At 40.7% G+C, this 18,512-nt stretch overlaps 1 protein-coding gene across 1 annotated transcript in view; it reads right to left on the bottom strand.

Moving 5' to 3' along the window:
* Positions 1–18,512, bottom strand: part of Hdac8 (histone deacetylase 8) — a 220,794-nt gene that overhangs the window by 75,536 nt on the left and 126,746 nt on the right. The gene's annotated exons all lie outside the window — the stretch shown is intronic.

Genomic DNA, 18,512 nt, shown 5'->3' on the forward strand with positions numbered 1-18,512 from the left:
TGAGTGTATTGATAGTAATTGCTATGAAATGTGAGTTCACTGTCTGAGCCCCTTCAAAGACAGATTTCATTGAATGCCCTTTTTTCTTTTCTTTTTTTTTTTTTTTTGTTAAAGGTTTATTTATTTATTATGTGTACAGTGTTCTGCCTGCACGCATCCCTACAGGCCAGAAGAGGGCACCAGATCTCATTACAGATGGTTGTGAGCCACCATGTGGTTGCTGGGAATTGAACTCAGGACCTTTGGAAGAGCAGCCAGTGCTCTTAACCTCTGAGCCATCTCTCCAGCTCCCATGCCCTTTTTTCTATGCATGTGGAATACTTTCCTACTTTTTTTTGGTGTGCCATAATTTTTGTTGAAACCTATATATTTAAAATATGGTATTGGGACCAAGGCCCTCCGCATGTGTGTGACAGTTGTGTGGCTTGGTCTGTTTGTGGGGCTCCTAGAGTGGGATCAGAACCTGTCCCTGGCACTCAAGCTGGCTTATGGAAACCCAACCCCCAAGCTGGGTTGCTTTCCCCAACCTTGATGCAGGGGGAGGAGCTTGGTCCTGCCTCAACTTGATGTGCCCTGCTGTGTTGACTCCCATGGGAGGACTGCCCTTTCTGAATGGAGACAGAGGAGGAGTGGATGGGGGGGGGGGTGCAAAAGGGAGGTGGGAGGAGGGGACAGGAGGAGAGGAGGGAGGAGAAACCGTAATTGGTATGTAAAAGAAATGAAAAAAAAATCTGGGGCTGGAGAGATGGCTCAGTGGTTGAGAGCAGTGACTGCTCTTCCAGAGGACCCGGGTTCAATTCCCAGCACCCACATGGCAGCTCAAAACGGTCTGTAACCTCAGTTCTAGGCCTTCTGACACCCTCACACAGACATACATGCAGGTAAAACACCAATGCACATAAAATAAAAATAAATTATTTGAATGACTTTATTCTATGAAGTCTATCCTCCCTGCAGTGTGAAGCTACTGATGTCGCAGCTGAGGTCCACCCCTCTGTTGATTATTTTAACGCTTGGGTTGTACAAGCCACTGACAGAGACTGTGTTTAAAGCCACTGAAGCCAGTTAAGATTTTAAGTTATACCATGATGGTTTTGGTTTGGTGTTTACTACCACAGTTTAGGAGTTTATATTTTTTCTCCCTGTTCATCCAGAGATTAGTAGTCTGGCACTTTCTTCTGTGATAGGTTTGGAGGATGAAAAGCCTTGGGGCTTGAGTGTAGTCCTCTAGACTATCAGGGGTTGAGCTTGATTTTTATTTTAAGCTTGGTTTCCCAGGAGTACCCTTGGGCTAGAGCAGGTTATTATTCAGTCAATGTTTAGCCAGAACTGCATCATCAAACCTCTTGTGCCCATGATACATTTCCCCTGTGTTGATAGGTCAGTGTGCAGTTCAGGGAATGCTCAAGTCTGCCCTAAGGCCTGAGCTGATTGTTGCTGAGTGGGTGTAGCCTAACACGCAAGCACAGCCTCTCAACTCCTAGAGCTGATAGTGATACCAGGAGGCCTCTTTGCTGTATTTCCCCATTCTCTCCACTAAAATGGTTGTTGTACTGTTTTATTTGCATCATAGAGCAGCTACCAGTCTGTCTTCTCTTAAACTTTCTCTACTAAACTTTGCATTTAAAAAAATTTTGTCCTTAGGCATGGAATTTCCCAGTCCTCATTCCAAATGTCTGGCCCCTCAACCAGATGCAGCAATTCATTGTCTTTATGGCTATCCTATCTCCCATGGGCAGAACTCCTATGTTACTGCTCCAGAGCTAGGGATGGCAGCTCATTGTTCCATCAGTGACGTCCTAGACCCACGTGGGCACTGAAGGGTATCAGCTCTTAGTCTTCTTAGCATGCCATTCTTTGTGTGCAATCTCTGTGTGTGAGTGAGCTGAGGTCAGAAAAGTCAGGGCCTTTACAGTCTCAATCTGCCACGCCTAGAGCAGAGCTTGTGCCCTTCATGGGGACTGTGGTAAAGGGAGAGAGACCTGGTCCTCTTGACCATATGATTTCATGTCATATAGCTTCTGCAAAAGGATTGGGAAAGATAAGAAATACAGCTGCCTGCACCACTTTGAGTGAAATCATAAGCACAGTCTGAGAACCAGGGGAGAAAGAGCCTCAGTTTCTTGGCTGTTCCTGCTCAGAATAGTGTATTTAGTGTAGGACTTCTGTAAAGCAGAATTGGAGGAGTTTTGGTGGGGGAATGGGTCCTAGCTCAGATATCACAGGCTACCATTGTCCTTTTTGAGATTCAGTAAATTTTTCTTGAATTACTATTTTGCCAATTGCTATATACCCTTTGGACAATTTCTGGAGACTTTAAATGATTGGGTTTTATGTATTTATTTAGTCTTTGTTGTTTGTAGCAGTTATCACCAGTTGTATTGTTGTTTTGGAGTGGTTATCCAGAGGTCCTAACTCTTCCATTCCAAAAGTCTTGAACATGGACTTGGAAATAGCTTCCTTTTTTAAAAAAACAAAAAACAAAACAAAACAAAACAACAAACAATTATTAGTCTTTCATTGTCTCCAAAGAAATCCCAAATCATAGTTATAATCCAGGATCTGGATTCTGGAGGTGGGTAACTTAGGTCTAATTTATCTGCACTGTTTCTTTTTCAGACACATAAGCGCCATCCAAAAACTTAATAATATCTTCTTCTTAACTCCTGTGGCTTGCTGAATTTGGAACAAGTTCAATATCATTTCCTTCAAAGATTACCTTGTCCTTCTGTGCTTGAGATACAGAAACAGCAACACCTGTCCTTGTCCGAACTCTGCAGATGCATTTTTTTCCTATAGCTTAGCAGTTTTATTTATTTCTTAAAATTAATTTTTATATTTATTTTATTTAATGAGCATGAATGTTTTGCCTACATGTATATGCACTGCATGTGTGCCTGGTGCCCTCAAATACATGAAGATGTCAGATCGCCTGGAACTGGAGTTATGGATGGCTGTAAGCCACTATGTGGGTGCTGGGAGTTGAACCTATATCCTCTGGTAGAGAAATAAGTGCTCTGAGCCATTTCTCCAGCCTTCCAATGAATTTGTTCAGCCAAGAAATTTCCAATTTCCTCCAGAAACACATTCTCCTGAGTAATATCATTGATGGGGGAAGTGAGACACACAGGCTTCATCTTGTAACAGAAGCCCAGTGTAACGCCCTTGATCATACTCTGAACATGACTGCAGATAATTCACATAGTAGCCAGTTTCTTTTTGTTTTCCCACCATTTGTCAACCAACAGCCTCTTTTTTCTTTCCAAGGACATTCAGATTTACAGTGATATGACTGAAGTCCCTCTGGAGGATTCCTTTGGGGCCATTCATAATAATTGTACCTCCCTTTAGAGTCCTGTCCACATTTTCTGGAATGTCGGCAGTCTAACTGCTGAGAATGGGCTTCATTTTCACAGGAGATGTGGCAAACAGAGCTTGAAACAGCCGCTTAACTAGTCTCCCTGCTTTCACTTCTGCTCTTCCAATGACTCTTCTAGAACGGCAGCCAGAGTGAGCCTGGGTTTATCTCCAGTGCCGTCAAATTCATTCCCAGTTTCTTTAAAGGCCCTATACCTCTGACTTGGTAAAACCTGTGACCTCATCACCTACTATTCTTCCTGCCATACATTCTGCTCCAAACACTCTCCTCCTTCCCTGTCCCTCAAGGTAGGCACACTCAAATAATGTCTTTGTGTGGTTTGGGTATTAAGGTTGTATTAATCTCATCGAATGAGCTGGGAGGTGCTCCATTTTTTTTTATTTTTACCATTTGGAAGAACTTTTGTAAGACTGGGATTAATTCATCTTTGACTGTTTGGTTAAACTATCCACACATACTGTTCTTTCCTTGTAAAAATATTTTAAATTACTGACTGAACTTCTTTCTATTTTTGAGGGGGAAAAAAGCCCAGGCTTCAAAATTGCTAATAGCTAAAGCTGGCCTTGAACCCCTGATCCTCCTGTCTCCATCTCCTAAGTGCTGGGACTCTGGGTATATGGTACCATGTGCTGCTTCTGGAGGACCAAGATTAGCATCAGATGTCTTCCTCAATTGTTCTCCACCTTGGTTTTTGAGACAAGGTCTCTTACTGAACCTGGAGCATACTGATAAGACTAAACAGAAAGCCTGTATTCCCTAGTGAGTACTGGGATTAGAGGTGCTCAGCTTTTTGTGGGTACTGGAGATTGAACTTACATCCTCATGCTGGTGGGGCCAGCATCATACCTACTGAGCCATCTCCTCAGCCCCATTTGAAAGTTCATTTGCTTTCTCTTATTCAATTTGTATCTACTACATCTATAGCAATTTCCTTCCTTTTTAGTGACATGTCTTTGGTCTTATCTTTTTCTTGATCAACATTTCTGGGATTTGTTAAGTTTTTCATCATTTAAAAACTTTTATGAAGAGAAAGACAGCATTTCATATACAGGATGGCTAGTCTAGTGGGTGGAGAGCTGCAGAGAAGCTAAGAACTAAAGGCGTGGGCTCTGTTAAAATGGGAAACGAGCAGACAGGAAGGGCCAGGTAAAGACAGCAGAGGAAGTACTGTAAAGCCACTGCATCAAGTCTGGATTCCCATTTGAATGAGCAGGGAGTTGCTAGAGAGTTAGTAGAGGCACAGTGGAAATGATGCCATCACAGGTGGTCTACACTGCAAGGCTCCAAGGAGAGAGAGGGCCAACTAGCAGGCAGTTACAGTAACCTAGAGCATACTGGACATGGCAGGACAAAGCAGTACAGGAAAAAAATGAAGAGCTTGGACTTGGGGAGTGATTCCACACAGAGGAAGCCGCAAAGGCAGCAGAGTTGCCAAAAGGAGAGTAGATATGGAGAACAAGGAGGCTGCTGGTTAGGAAATCAAGGGCCAATTGTAGTACAAATATTACCTTTTGTCAGGGAATGGTGGTGCATCCAAATAGTAAAAAAAAAAAAAAAAAAAATGGAGCACCTCCCAGTTCATTCGATGAGATTAATACAACCGTAATACCCAAAGAGAGGTAATCCCATCTCTTGGGAGGCAGAGGCAGAACTGCTACAAACTAGCCCTAGTCTACATAGTGAATTCAAGGCCTGCCAGAGATACAGTGAGAGCCTGTCTCAAAAACATAAATTAAAAAAAAAAAACAAGTAAACCAAACAAAAATGATTTTTTTTTTGTCATTCTTGCTGCATAGGGTCAAGTTTCCTAAGCAGTAAAACAAAGATGCAAATGCTCAAGAAATCTGTCAGTTACCAAAATGTCTCTTGAATTTCTTTCCCTGCCTCTATTCCGATCACCCTAACCTAGCCCTCATTGCCTGTCACCTGGATCCCTTTTATTCCCTACATTCTGAATGACAAATAATTGGTATTATCTTAAAAGTGTCAATTTGATTATACCCGTGTGCTGCATAATGCTTCTTTGGCCTGTCATAGTCTGTCTGTCTGTCTGTCTGTCTCTCTCTCTCTCTGTATGTGTGTGTGTGTGTGTGTGTGTGTATAACAGTCGTAGTCTAACATTACAGTGGAACTGAGCTGGGGATATATAGTCAAGTGTAAGTCATTCGCTTAGTATGCACAGGGTCCTGGGTTCAACCCCAGAATAGAAAAGAAAGAAAATTAAAGGGAACTGGGGCTGACCCAATTGTTAAAATGCATACATAAGCACAACCACCTGAATTCGGATCTCCACATCCATGTTAAAGTAGGGTGTGGTGGCTAGCACAGGCCTGTAATTCCTTCAGAGGGGAAATGAGGACAGGCAGATCCCTGGAGCGCACTAGCCAGACAGTCTGGCCGAATCAGAGCTCCAGGTTCAGTGAGAGACCGGCTCTCAAAAAATAAGGTAGAGAGTGATGGATGAAGACACCTATCAATGACCCTCCACGTGCATGAGCACACAGGTGCACATACCTGCACACACATATGTACACACAAACACACACATCAACACAGACAAATAAAAAGTGGAACTGGAAACAAACTTCTATTGACTAGTGACGCCACAGCTGTCATGTGGACAACACATCACTCACATATTTGTGTCCTAGTGTAAACAAGCCCTGAGTCACCAGTCATATAAAAGCATAGCACACACAATTACAAACAATACCTACATCTAAATATCATCTAAAATGATAATAATGTATTTCATTTTTTTACATTTATTCATTTCTGTGTGTGCATAATGTACACCATAATGTGTGTACCTGGAAGTCAGAGGACAACCTTTGGGAGTTAGTTCTCTCTTTCTACTATGTGGGTCCTAGGGATTGAACTCAGGTCATCAGCCTTGAGAGCAAGCACCCTTACTGTGACTATGTTTTAGAATAAAATTGATTTAATTCATTTTTTTTTTTTTTTTTTTTTTTTTTTTTTTTTTTTTGGTTTTTCGAGACAGGGTTTCTCTGTGTAGCTTTGCGCCTTTCCTGGAACTCGCTTTGGAGACCAGGCTGGCCTCGAACTCACAGAGATCCACCTGGCTCTGCCTCCCGAGTGCTGGGATTAAAGGCGTGCGCCACCACCGCCCGGCAATTTAATTCATTTTTAAAAGCACTTTAAAACAGTGTGCTAGCAGGATGTGGTGGCACCTATCTAGAGTGTGGCCAGCTCTTTTCACACTCTGTTCCCTCTGACTGGAATTTAACTCTTTGTTAGGGTTCCTCACATCTTTCATACTTCAGGCCTCTCCTTGACTTCCTCATAGAGATCATTCTTAACCTCTGTATCATCTCTTTATTTCCTTCTTAGCACTTACTGCAATGTGTAACTATTTAGTTGTGTGTTTACTGTAAAATTTCTATTAGATTTACAAGTTTCTTTTCTGTTGTTTTAGGCAGGGTCTCATCTAGTATATGTTGGGCTATAACTCCCTTTGTAGCTGAGGTGACCTTGAACTTCTGATCTTTCTGAGCGCTGGGGTTACAGGTGTGTGTGCCACACTGGTTTTAATGTTGTTTGGGGGGCCATCTCCGGCTTTAGATTGACAAATTCTGTAAGGTGGTGACAGTGTTTTGACTGTGGCGTTTTTAGTATCCAGATGTCAACAAATAAATGAAAGGAGTAATGGAGGTAGAGTCCTTTGGAAGTAGAGGGTAGTGAAGGGAGAGGAAGACAGATTTTTAAGACGAGTTAGTTCCATTGCATTTTGAGATTAGCATGCCTAGTTTCCCTCAGCTTGTGGTATAAGAAATTCATAGGATTGCAGACAGTAGCCAGAGGACGTGCCAACAGCGCAGAAGTTAGGGACAGTGGAATTCAGCTCAAGTCCCCAGAACTTTGTTAAGCATTACTGTGTGCTAGGCTCCATGCTGGCACTGACTGTGGACCACAGAAAGATGAGCAAGTTTACACTTCAACAGTTTGCATTCAAGAAGCCAGAAAAAGGAGATAAGGATGTACAGATGATAATGAAAGGCAGAATTTAATCAAACAAAGGCCTCCAAGGCAGGGGTTTAGGAAAAGCTTCAAGGAAATTTACTCTGACCTTGAAGTCAACAAGTTCCAGTCCACAATGAAAGAAGAGCACAGACAGTCCCTGCTGTTCTTCCTCACAAAATACTTCATAAAGTGAAGGACGAAAGCAAAATATTTGAGATGACCTTGGAGGCACTGTGTTTCAGGGGAGACAACCGGGCTGGGAGTTTTGGTTTTGCCATTTACTATTTGGGAGACCTTGGACAATTTGTTCCTATTTTTACAAATGGTTGTGCAGGCCTACTATATGCCAAGTACTTTATATATGCGATTCTGTTGAATCATTTATCTTCCTAAGCTTTAGTGTCCCGCCTTTGAAAATTAGTTGCTTAGATTTCTGGTTCACAAATGTAACTGGTGCTAGGTTCAGACTTGCAGTTATTTCTTTCTGCCTTCGAGCAGCACCCACACTTCTGCACAAAAACAAGAGACCAGCTTTTGGTGATGGAGTAAAGATACTTGAGGCACTCAGGAGATGGGGAAAGTGAGTCAAATGTTAACGGACTGAGGCTTGAGTGAATTTTTGAACAGTGAACAATGTCCTGCCTGTCTGCTGGGAATCGGAGGTGTTAAGGTGTCCAGAAACGACAACAGTAAAGTGTTACTGAGAGGAAGACACACTGCAGGGAAGGACAGGGCAACACGACATACTGCTTCAGATGAGCAGGAGGCGAGCTAGCTGGAGGAGAGGGTGCATGTCAGCATGTCTCTAGGGATGGCCGTGGAAAGCCTAGATGTTGGCTCTGCGCATCTTTAGACAGAAGTGTTCCTAACCCAAAGGAGGGCAATGTATCAGGTGCCTACATCTGATTTAAAAAAAATCGATTCTGACTATGCAGTTTCTTTGTTCCAATTACCTGTTCACCAAGCAGCTTCCCGGTTTGTAACTGGTTTCTTGAATGGGAAGGCCCACCATCCAGAAAGGCTAAATGCAGGTGATAAGGGTCTGGTCTTGCCAAATAAACAGCCACTTTGAGCTCTGCTTTAAAATAGCTTGTGGCAGTATGGATTTGCTCCCCAGAGACTCCTCATCTCATAATAAGACTGAGAATGGGAGAGAAATGTGTGGCAGCAAAACCACAGAGCAGGGAGCTGGAGAGACGCCTCAGTGGTCTAGAGCTCATTCTGGTCTTCAGAGGACCTGAGTTTGGTTCCCAGAACTCATAGGGTGGCTCACAACTACCTGTAATTCCAGCTCCAGAGGAAATGGAGCCTCTAGTCTCTGTGGGCACATGAATGCACATGAATACACACACACACACACACACACACACACACACACACACACACACCCCAAAACAAAAAACCCTAAAACTAATAAAAACTAATAAAACTAATAAAAATCTTCGAAGCAAAATCTCCTAGAGCAGATCAGCCTGAGGATCTTCTAGTGCTGGTTTCCTGTGAAGACTGGCCTGGAGGAGTTGCTGGCTTTACTCACTAAATTACAGCAAAACTAGCCCCTTGCATTTGTTCAGTTGCTTTTAACTTTCAAAGTACATTTATATAAATTATCTAATTTTATCATTTTATCTATTATACCTTCTGCAGCTCACACTGCTTGCAAAATACATTTGCAGAGCAGTAACAATGACACAAAGAAGCAGTGCTATTCTGAGTACATTAGAAAAAAAAAAAACCCGTCTGTGACAGGGGCATGGCAAACTAGAACAAACCAAGAAAACAAAGGTTGTCGTAGTGGACCGTGCTGCAGGGTGACCTCTGAATCTGGAGCTGGGCCTAGAATGACTGAGTGTGAAAAAAACACCAAGGTTTGGCTGTAGATGTGTTGATGACAGAGCCTTAGGAAATGCCCACAGGTAATCACAGTGACCAAGGTGGACCTGCAGGACTAGAGTGCACTTGGAGAAGCTGTAATCTAATCGGCTCACTGGAAACTGCTAAAGAATAGCATGCCACAGAGAGGTGGTGGTGGACACATGATTGGAAAAATAATTAGATAGCTAACATATGTCACTGTTTGTTCAGACCCTCCTCTCCACAGCTGGACAGAAAGGCAGGCAGGGATGAGGGAGGGAGTCCACTTCTCTCTCTCCATCCCAGCAGTGGCTTGACAGCAAACAGAGCCAGGCAGACCAGGCAACCATGTGTATAGTGGTCCCTAAGCAGGTAGACTCAGTTAGGAAGTCTGCTTTTGTGCATGCACTCTGTCATTCTCAGTCCATGATCATCAAATCACTTCAGTTAATCTGGGAAAGAAAGGCCCAGGAAGAGAGGAGACTATTGTTTGATTGATTACTTGCCAAGTATATCTTCTCCTGCAAATTAATACAATTAAAATATATTTATAGGTCTCTTTCCCTCATTTTTTAAATTTGGAAAACCTTCAAATCTATAGGAAAGCAAAAGAAACAGCATGACAAATATCTATGTATTTCTTTTACGAATTTGTTGATGGTATCTAAGAGCTCTGTATTGAAAAGGGATCCCTCATTGAGCTGTTGTGGGACCTTAGTCAAAATCCAGTTCAGTTATATTTATTGCGGGTCTATTGCAGGATCTTTATTCTGTTCCTTTAATGTGTCTATTTCCTTCAGTACCATATGATCTTCATTACTGTAGTTATCTATTAAGTCTCAAAACTGGCAGAGTGATTTCTCCCACTTTATCCTTATCTTATAAAGTCTTTCAGCTATTCTAGCTCGTTTGTTTTTCCAAATGAGTTTTACTCTAATTTTGTCTATATCTTCAAAAAGTCATGTGAGAAGTTTGTCAGCAGCTGGGTTAAATCCATACATAAAATTGGAGAATGAACTTCTTTAGTATGCTGAGTTCAGTTTATGAACACACCACATCTCTCCATGTAGTTAGAGATTCATTGATTCTTCTAATCATCTTGGTTGACTTTTCAGCATATAAATCTAGTACTTGTTTGCTGAGATTCATACCTACTGCTAACAGGTACAATAGCACAGGCCTGCAATCCCAGCACTTAGGAGGCAGGAGAAATATGAGTTTATGACCAGCTCAGGGCTATACAGGGAGTTCTAAGCCACTCAGTTTTAACTGTGGCCCACCTAGTGATACCGTCTCAAAACAACAACAACAACAACAACAACAACAACAAACATAGAACCCTAAAAACAAAAAGAACTCCCGAAACTATAAAATGAAAAGTATTTAAAAATTTGGATAGTACATAAAAACCTGTTCACTGATAGTATATAGAACTAATGAAAACATTTTTTGAGACAGGTCCCACTATGTTACCCGCACTGGCTATAAACTCGTGAGCTCAAGCAATTTTCTTGTTCCGGCTTCACAAGTGCTGGGACTACAGGTGAGTGCTATCATGCAGAGCTCGAATTGATTTTTGTATACTGAGGTAAGCTGCAACTTTGTTGAACTCATTTATCAGTTCCAGGAGGTTTTTGTAGATTACTTGAGATGTTCTATGTACACAATCCTGTCAGTTACAAATAGAGAGTTCTTTTTCCTTTCTGTTTTGTGTGCTCCCGAGATGCAGCCTGCTGTGTCTTTCAGATACACAAGGCTGAGGGCAGGGATGCGGGTCGCTTTTTTTTTTTTTCTATGCAATCTTTGTGTGGTTTAGGTGTCGGGATAATAGGGCCTTAATAAAGAAAGTTAGGAGGTGTTTCCTCTTTTATTTCCTGGAAGAGTGCGGAGAGTTGGTGTGAATTCTTCTTTAAATGTTTGGTAGCCTTCTCAGTGAAAACGCCTAGGCTTGAAGGGTTGCTTCCTTAGGGGATGAAGAAGATTCTGATTTGGTGAATTATGGTAGTTTGTTTTGTGAAGATTTAGTCCATTTCATCTGAGTTGCCAGGTATGTGCATGCGGATTAGTTTGCCATGTTGACAGTGTTCTCCTGGTGTCTGCAGGGTCTGGGGTGGTACCCTCTTTTGTTGTGTTTTATTTTGTTTGTGTTCTGACAAATAAAGCTTGTCTGGAGGTCAGAGGGTGGAGCTAGGCACTAGTTAATCACAGAGGCCAGGAGACGGTGGCTCATACCTTTAATCCCAGCCCTGGGGAGGAGGAAGCAGGAAGATCAGGAGTTCAAGGCCACCCTGGGCTACATGAGATTGAACCAGTCTAAAAGAGAAACAGAGCTGGGCGGTGGTGGTACACGCCTTTAATCCCAGCATTGGGAGGTGGAGACAAGAAGATAAAGTGGGTGGAGACAGGATCTGGGTCCCCATTTGGTCCGAGGATTCATAGAAGTAAGAAAGAAGAAAGAAGTTTCTAGTGGCTGCTGCTCTGCTTCTCTGATCTGTCAGGCAAGCTTTGTCAGAACACAAACAAGATATCATAGAATGGTCTTGCGTTCCTGATGTGGCTAATTTGTGTCTTCTGCCTTTTTCTTCTTCAGCCTCAGCACAGATTTATCAATTTAATGGATTTTTCCAGGGAAGCACTTTTGTTTCAGTAAGTTTATTCTTCTTACTGTTATTGTTTTCTGTTTTATTTACTTCTTCTCTTTCATTCCCTTAATTCTACTTGTGTCGGGTCTATTTGCTCTTCTTTTCCAGTTTGTTAAGGATGCTGCTTAAAATTATTGATGAGAGACTATCCTCTTTTCAACAAAAGTTCTCATTTTATAAATTGCTTAGGATTGCTTTAGCTGTATTTTACAAATTTTGACATCGTGGATTTTTATTTTAATTCAGTTAAATGTACTTCAAAAATCTCTTAGACCCATGGATTATTTAGCAGTGTATTCTTTGGTTTGTTAGTATTTAAAGGCTATTCCGTTTCTTCATTGATTTTCTGATTGATTTAATTTTGGCTAGAGAATACACCCTATTTGATTTTTCTTCTTTACAATTGGTGGGTTTTGTTTGATGAATCATGATATGCTTCATTTAAAAAGATTTGGTCATTTTTATATTATTTTCCTAAAATATATAAAACATGAAGTATGTCATTGTAACCATCTGAAGTGTATAATTCACCAGTATGTTTCACATTTATAATGCTGTGCAAACAACATCACTATTCATTAGATTTTCCCATCACTTCCAAAAGAAGTGCTGTATCCATTAAGAACTATCCTCCACACTGTCTCCTTTCCCCAGCCATTGGTAATCTCTAATTTACATTCTATCTTCATGAATTTATCTGCTGTAGATAAGACATAAAAGTGGAGTCATATATTATTTGGAATTTTGTGCCTGCTTTGCTTCATTTAATGTAAAGTTTTTAAGGTTTATCTGTGTTATAAAGTTTTGACTTTATTCCTTTTTAGTTTGGGATAATATTTAATTCCATGCTAATATCACGTTTTCTTTATCTGCTCGTCTCTTGATAGATATTTGAGTTGTTTCCAGTTTTTGACTATTGTGAATAATGATCTATAAAATTGGCGTTTAAGTATTTGTGTTAATATTTTTTTTCCAAATATTGTCTCACTATGTAGCCCTAGCTGTCCTGAAAATCACTAATTTAGATCAGGCTGCCTTGAACTCATAGAGATCCACTAGCCTGGAACTTTTAGGAGACAGGCCCTAGCTGGAGAAAATGGGTGACCAGAGGGTGTGTGTTATGGCTTGGTTTCTGTCAGAGTACTGTTTCCTGACTGCTCACGCTGTTTGAATAGTCACCTCACCCTCCTGCGGCCACAGTCATGAGGTGCTCCAACCTGGTTTATCTCCCCTCTTACCAACCGTGAACCCAAATAAATCCTTCCTCCTGTAAGTTGGTTCCTGTCAGATGTTTGCTCACAGTTATGAGAAAAGTAATAAACATACATCTTAGGGAGTGCATTTTATTTTAGTATAAAATAAAATTTATATATCTCCTGAGGTAATTTGTGTCTAGATACTTGTTCATTTCATTCAGGATATCCAATTTGTTAGATTATAATTGTTAATAGTATTTTATCATAATATTGTTCATCTGTGTAAGACCACTAACTATTAAAAAGATTTTGTTATTTTATTTATTTATATGTATGTGTATCTGAGTATGGGTATGTGCACATGAATGGAGCCAGAAGAGGGTACCATATCCCCTGAAACTGTATTTACAGCGGGTGTGAGCCTCCTGACGTGGGTCCTCTTAGAGAGCAGCAAGTGCTCTTTACCAATGACTTATTTCTCCCACCCCAGATCAATATTTTCTGATTTAGTTATTTGCATATTTCTTATGTCACTCTAGCTGGAAGATTTTTTTCAAATTTTAGTTTACTAATTCTTTTTTTTTTTTTTAGTCTGTATTGCATTTACCTCCATTCTAATCTTTTTTCCCTTCTGTTAACTGTGGACTTAGTTTTTTCTTGTTTTTCTAGGGCAAAATCAGGCAGATTATTGATTTGAGCATAGTTCTTGCAGAATTTCATAACTGCTGGTATATTATGCTGTTTTTATTCATCCCAGGATATTTTCTAATTTCCTTGGTGATTTCTGCTTAGACTCATCCATTGCTTGTTTTAAAATGTGGTGTTTAATTTAACGAAATTTGTAAGATTTTTCTCTTTTCCTTCTGTTGCTGAGTTTTAAAAGGCTTTTAAAAGTTTTATTCCATGGTATTCTGTACATGGCATCTCTCAATCCTTCCTTCCCACAGCCAGGGCCTCACACATGCTTGACAGGCACTCTGCACTAAGCCACATCCTCAGCTCCTGATTGGAAAACTTTTAAAATGTATTGGTACTTGTTTTGACCTAACATGGTCTATTGTGGGCAATGTTACAGTTCTCTCCTGTCTATATGATCTCTCCATTATTGAAATAGTGGACTGAAGTTTTCAAGTATTATAGAACTACTTCTCCCCAATTATACCACTGTTTACTTTATAGATGGTAGGGCACTGTTGTTTGGCAGATATGACTGTTACATCTTCTCAATGAATTGATCTTTTTATTCGTATGCAGTGTCTGTCTTTGTTTTTCCCAACAGTTTTTGATGTAAAGTCTGTTTGCCTGACATTAGGTTGGATACTACAGCTCTTTTAGGTTCCCATTTTCTTCTTTATCACTTTAACTGCATCATTGGATCTAGAAGTAGGTGTTGATAAGCAACATATATTTAGATTTTTTTTTCTTTTTGAGACAGGGTCTCACTATATATGCCTGGCTGGCCTTGAAATTGCTCTGTAGAGCAGGCTGGCCTTGAACTCACAGAGATCCAACTGCCTGTGCCTCCTGTCTGCTGGGATTAAATGTGTGTACCATCACACCCAGTATTATTTAATTTTAAACAAAAATTCATTCTTCAAATTTCTGTCTTTTGATTGGAGACTTTTAATCTACTTATATTTATTTTGTTTGTTGATTAGGAAGGATATGTTTTCTCTATATCTTCTATCTAGTTTTATCTCTCAGCTCTTCCATTACACTTTTAATAGTTGATTATTTGTAGAAAATCATTTTGGTAAATTTTGTACATTTTTAGTATGTATCATGAGTATTACACTTAACATCCTAAATTTGTTATAATCTAGTTTTGAGACCAACTTTGTTTGGCTTCTTTCCATCCACTTCTGTATAATAGCATTGTTTTCACAAGTTAATCGTTTATATAGTATGTTTACCAATTTAAGATTGTTTTTAATGTATTTGTTACATATAGAACAACAATTTTTCTTTACTTCTTTAAGTGAAACTTTTAAATGATGAGCCAAAATGTATCTTTCCCCCTTTTAAGTTGCTTATCTTAGGTATTTTGTCAAAACAAAACTGACTAGCATACACATGGTACAGGAATACTATGGTTTAAATATCCTTTAATTTAACTTTGACAGTATTGAGAGGGGGGCTGGTTGTTTAAGGATTATAACATTACTGTGTCCGTGGGCTAGTTAGAACTGGAGTGGGTTCATGATGAAAAGGATGAGTTTAGCCTAACTTTTGTCTTTCTTTCTTATGTTCACTTGTCCTTCTGCCATGATATCATGAATCATAAAACAAAGACCCTTGCCAGATGATGGAATCATGCTGCTGGACTCTTCAACCTTCAAAACTGTAAGCCAAATTATATTGTTTATAAATGACTTCATTTGTGGTATTCTGTTACAGCAGCAGAAAAACCATCTGATATAGGGATCCATTAAATTATCTATTCTTGATTTGTTTTGTTTTACAGTAGGTCCCATGTAGTCCAGGCTGCCCTCAAACTCACATGTAGCCAAGGCTAGCCTTGAACTCCTAATCCTCCTGCCCCACCTCCCAAGTGCTGGGGTACTATTCTTTATACATACAAGTTTACAAAATTATTGTCATTTGTAGAGGTGATAGAGCATGGGCAGACAAAACAGTAGGAAAAAGTAGCATAGTTGTATCATACATTTAATTAGTAAAACATGTTAGAATTGTTTTGGGTTTTGTGATATTTATAGTAACTTTCACCTTTTTAGAGCTTTTATATTATTGTAGTGTTTTTCCTCATCCTAAATAATCACTTTTACCTATTTTATGTTCACAATTTTGTTGTTTTTATATATTCCCCTGCCTCTGGCCGTACAACTTCATAAACTCAGGTCTGTCACCCCCACCTATCTGAATTCTCAGTGTAGGACCTGGGTCTTTACTTCTGGTTTTATATGCCTGGGAGAATGCTGACATGTTGTAATCATTTAATGAATGATTGTTGAACTAATGAACCAACAAAAGAGTAGACAAAAATATAAGGTTGGTGTTCATTAGCTGAGGAAGTGAGTGGTCTGGGAGATTACCTCTCAGGATTTGAGTGAATGAGGGAAGAAGTCAAAGTGAGAGGTAAATGTGAGTTCTGCAGTCACTTCTGGAATAAAAAAGGGCTGCCCCAACAGAAGCCTCTTGTTCTTTTCACATAGCTTTGCTGAGTTTCTCTTACTTCTGTCTAGTACCCAGTAGCTGCTGTACCATGGGGGAACTAGGGATTTTTCTTTTACAGCTGTAAACTCAAGGTTGTTATGAAGGCTAAATGAGTTAAGGTCTGTGAAAGAAACTAGCAAAGTAACAATGTACATAGTAGGTGCTCAGTAAATGCTGTTTCTCATTTTTCCAGTGACGTCTGCCAATTCTCTTTAAAGAGACAGGGTTTCCTCATTTTCTCATGTCCTTAACCTGTTTTACTTCTCTAAGGAGACATTCTAGTTTTCTCACCTTGGAGGAATCCCATCTTCTTAAAGGGATAGTCTTCCTCCCTGGAGATCTCTTTCCTGGAGACATAAAGTTGACAAGGCTGGCATTTGATTTAGGAGGAAAGGGTCTCATGACACAGTCACAGCTGGCTTCAAACTCACAATCTTGCCTCAGCTGGCTGGGATTATAGGCATGTGCTGCCATGCCTACCTGGCTACTTTCTAATTAATAGTAAACGGAGGAGTCTGGTTTCAATTTGTATTGAAATTTTGTTCCCTGCCATGCACTTAAAGCAGAAGTTAACTGGCAAACAAGTGAAAGTCTCTAACATGTTTTCCAACCAATTCCTCTGATTTTATTAAATGGTGTAATGTGAAGAGGAGAGCAATTGGTAAGCTGCCAGGGTTTTGAGTCTGTCTCCTGCTAAGGTACTAATTGGGAGAAAGAGATTGTTTTTCTATGCCAAGGCCAGGAAGCTTCATTTTAGAAGGTGTCTTTCACGGAAGTGCATGCTTCTGAGAAGTAACTGTGGGATGTTGTCCTAAAAAGGGGAGATGCTTGGAACAAGGGAAGGAAGCTCTGATGACGGAAGCATGCACGAGGCAGTTGCTGCTCCATCAGACACCTGCTGCAGCCTCCTTTGTCCAGGTGCCCATTTTGTTGTCAGCATCATCAATTGGAGGAGTCAGAAAAAACAGGGTTTCTCTGTGTAGCTTTGAGCCTTTCCTGGATCTTGCTCTGTAGACCAGGCTGGCCTCGAACTCACAGAGATCCGCCTGCCTCTGCCTCCCGAGTGCTGGGATTAAAGGTGTATGCCACCACCACCCAACCAGACTGCACTCATTTGAGGGAAATATATTAAGGAAACATTGTTGGTTTATAAAGGCCAAGAAAAATGCATACAGATTGCAATTTGAGAAGTCCATTACTTTCCTTTTCATAGAAATTATCTGTGTTGGCTTTCTATCCTTTCTTTCTCCTAATTTTAGAGAAAAGGTTAGTGTAGACCATCACCATGGGCTCTGGATCTCACCTCCCTCTCTGTCCTTGAACTCTTAACTCTTCCCATTCCTCTCACCCACCTAAAACACCTCTTACTTCATTCAGTTAACAAACCTGTACAAGCCATTTTCCTTAAGACAAACACCTTCTCTTGAACATCACACTCCTGGGATACAGACTAGGAAAATAAAAGCTGAAGTGTCTGCCGTTTTCCCTTAAAATGGCATCTCCCCATTTCCTGCTACTTTCTCACAACACTAGAAACTAAAACTGGGGTGTGAGTAACATAACATCGAAGCCTTCCCTCACTCCTGTCAGCCGTCCTTGTCACGGCTCTCACAGCACCACGAGTGTTGTGCTTGGCAAGGTGAAGGGAACTCCTCTATTTACTTTACATCGTAACTTATAGTTGGGTGTTCTTTTGTTTCATGAGTTCATGAAAGGAGGCCAATTCGCATTCATTTCAGTGTCCCTAGAAAAGGAGTTTCATCTTAGGTGTTCAGTAAGTGCTGAGTGGGAGGAAAGGGGACCAATGGCTCTTGAAGCGTGACCATGTGCCAGCTGTTCTTCAGCCCCTGCTGATGAGGAAACAGAAGCCTGTGGCCTTCAAGGAACTTGCCGTGAGTCACATGACTCTTTACTCTCAGAACTCAAATTCAGATCTGCCTGATTTCAAAAGCCCTTTTCCCATGCCATCTCTGTTGCCTTTTGCTTGCTCTGAGTTCAAGCTCTGTGCCTACCAGAGCTCTGGGGCCTCCCCACAGCACATCCTTCCAATTCTTCTGTCTCCATTAAAGAAGACGACAGCCACTTATGGATCCAACTTGAGACGCATTCTCCAGGCTTCTTCTGACTCTCTTGCTTGGCTCTGCTCAACCTCCTCTCGCATTCTTATCAGTTACTTACCTAACATTGTTTATCAGGTATATGAAACAACGTATACACATTCGATTTCTATCCAACCTCAAGCAGTTGAGGCTTAGAGAGGTACTACAGTAACTTGCCAATTGTCAT

The sequence above is a fragment of the Peromyscus eremicus genome, chromosome X (genome assembly GCF_949786415.1).
Source record: "Peromyscus eremicus chromosome X, PerEre_H2_v1, whole genome shotgun sequence".
NCBI lineage: Eukaryota > Metazoa > Chordata > Mammalia > Rodentia > Cricetidae > Peromyscus > Peromyscus eremicus.